The following is a 3,233-nucleotide window of genomic DNA, read 5'->3' on the forward strand; positions in this document are numbered from 1 at the left end:
TACGCGCCTAAGGAGGAGGCGGAGCACCGCCCCTAACGGAAGTGACGCCATCGCACCGCGGCGAATCCGCGTCGGCCGCTTCTCTGTTCCCGCCCCCTCCCCGCCCACTTCGCTTTTCTCTTGATTGACTTGGGCTCCTCGGAGCAAATCAGGAGAGGCTTCGCTTGGGGCAGGAGGAAGCCTCGTTTAGCGCTCCTGGAAGTCCCCGAGGGGCATTCTGGGAATTGTAGTCTCCCTGGGCAAGTCTGGTCAGGGGAGTGGATGTGGTCCTCAGTCTGGAAGAAGACCTGGACATCGCGGGGTGATGTAGGGACAGGCTCATGAATTGGATTTGAGTGAGGGGAAGCTGTGCTAAGTCACCGGCCTCGCTTACTTCTCCAGAACCCTCTGGTCCAGTGACCAGATATAAATCAGGATGACTGGGGGATGGCCGTGGATGAGAGGCAATCAGGGCGAAGTGACTTGCCCAAGGTCACACAGCTAGGAAGCATCTGAGGTCGGATTTAAACTCAAGTCCTCCTGCTCTATACATTTTTCCTTAAAAACAACAAAAAAATTAAACACAAATAAGCCATTGCAGACTCATCTTTTTTTTTAATTTTTTTTTAGGTTTTTGCAAGGCAAATGGGGTTAAGTGACTTGCCCAAGGCCACACAGCTAGGTAATTATTAAGTGTCTGAGATCGAATTTGAACCCAGGTACTACTGACTCCAGGGCCGGTGCTTTATCCACTGCACCACCTAGCCACCCTGCAGACTCATCTTTATCTTTTTCTTTTTAATAGCAAAAAAGTGGAATTTATTTGTAGGATGATACACAATTTAATTTTATAGCTTTTCAAAATGATATAAAATATAAGATAAAAGAGAAGAATAGATGAAGTGGGGGGGGTGCCTTTGAAGATGAACCCATGGAGCTAATAAATGATTAAAACAATTTTGGTGGAGTTGTCAGCCTTTCTGGTTATTCTAGAAAGCATTTTAGAATTATAAAACCAAAATCTCTAAAGTATATGTATTGTTGTCCCAGGGATGGCACAGTGGGTAGAGCACCAGCTCTGAAGTCAGGAAGACCTGAATTCAAATCTATCATCAGACACTCACCAATTGTGTGACCTTGGGCAAGTCACTTAATCCTGATTGCCTCCCATCCAGGGCTATCTCAGGGCTAAGGTGATGACAGTACAGCACTCCCTCACTCATTTCCCTGATGTTATGATCTAGAATGAAGGACAGACATCATCTCCATTATTAGCTGGGCTTACAGGGAAAGGATCTCTCTGTCTCTCTATATATCTCTCTATCTCTCTACCTTATTTATCTAAGGATCTTCAGTTGGGTAACGACTAAACAAACTATGTATTGGATTATAGTGATTAATATAAGTGATGAAAATGATTCAGAAAAAAACAATAAAGAGCCTCACTTTTATGTACTGATGCAAAGTGAGAAATTGAGAAGAAAAATCTTCAAAAGACTGATCAATGCACTGATCAGCCATCACTCTAGAAGACTGATGATAAAATTTGCTTCTATAGAGGTAAAGAATGAGACCTACATTTTCAGAAATGGTCAGTATCTGTGTTTTTCTTGACCATACTCATTAGGTGAAAAGAAATGTTCTTTTAAAAGAATTAGGATGGGGCAGGCTAGTGAAAATGGAAAAAATTCCCAGAAAAAGGCAAATGAGCAAGACAGCTTTGATATTAATATGCTGAATGTATTTTATATCTTAACTGTAAACTTTTTTTTAAAGAAGATTCATGGTTTCATGTACTTTCCCCCCTTTTTTATATATGAAAATCCTCAGAATAACAAAAAAATTATATTATAAATGGTGCTGAATTTGTGAAAGAGGAGAGGTAATTGTAAACCAGATTTATAGTTAAATGAAGTCTTCATAGACATACATATATATATATATATATATATACATATATATATATATTATGTATGAACTTCCTCTTCATTTAAACACATCCTTCCTGGATAACTCTGATTCCAAGGACTCAGCAATTCTGAAACTATTGTATAATATGGAACTGAAAGTCATAAATATTATATTCATCAGATGTTAAAATTTCCTTGATAATTTACAAACAGCATCTGGTACCACAAGATAGCAGCCAATTGAGCCCAATTTCTAAAAGATAACTATTACACAGTTTTCTTCTGATGCTTAGTTTTATTTATATCTAACCAAAAGTTTTATCTTAACTTCTACTTTTTACTCTCAAAAAAAGATAGATGAGTCTGCAATGCCTCATTTGTGTTTACTTATTTTTGTTTTGAAGGAAAAATAATAATAAAAAGGAAAAAACAAAATAAAAAAAGATTCAGTTCCTTACTGTATTCACTATTTCTCCATCTAGAAATGTGTATGCTGGTAAAGATTTAATAACAGGTTCTCCAGAAAAAAATGTACAAGCCACACCTTTAGATTTAATCTACAATGTTAACATTTCTGTACTAATTTCAACAAAAATCTGCACAACAGTAGTGTTTGACTGCTGGTTTGAACTGGTTCCAATACATCCCTGATGTGTTTAGAAATTTAATCTCTGGAAAATGCTATCAAGGCAGAACTTGAATAAAGTTATCTATTTTCAAGTTCTTTTTTCTATCCACTAGACTATGCTGCCTCTATGAGGTATATCCTGAGACTATACTTTCAATTAACCATAGTCTCAGTGTATCTGAAGCTCTAAGTCACACGTTAATGAGGCAGTTAAGAGTTTACATGAATGTGATTTTGTCTGGAACTTGGAAACAATGTTGGTTCAAAATATTTATTTGCAGTAAGATTATAGGTTTTAGAATTGGAAAAGATTTTAATTTAGCAGACGTAAAAACTGAGGTCTAGCAGGTTAAGTGACTTAATCCAGGTCACACAAGTAGCAAATAGGAAGTCTGGATATGAGTTCTGGCTTGAAGAGTTCCTCTTCTCTCTAGTCCATGCTCCATTCAGCTGTCAAATTGATCATCCTAAAGCTCAGGTATAAGCAGGTCACCTTCCTATTCAGTTAACTCTATTATTTCTCTATCATTTCCAGAATCAAATATTACCTCACTCCTTTCCATTTTTCCAGTCTTCTTACTTGATCTCCCTCTCTTCCCAAACCAGTGAAACTTGCTCCATCTCCTGTTTCAAGGTATTTTTAGTACTTGTCCCTCTTTCTGGGAATTCTTTATTTCGTCATTTCTCTTAGACTTCTTGGCTTCCTTAAAGTTTCA

Source organism: Macrotis lagotis, chromosome 2 (genome assembly GCF_037893015.1).
Source record: "Macrotis lagotis isolate mMagLag1 chromosome 2, bilby.v1.9.chrom.fasta, whole genome shotgun sequence".
Lineage (NCBI taxonomy): Eukaryota > Metazoa > Chordata > Mammalia > Peramelemorphia > Peramelidae > Macrotis > Macrotis lagotis.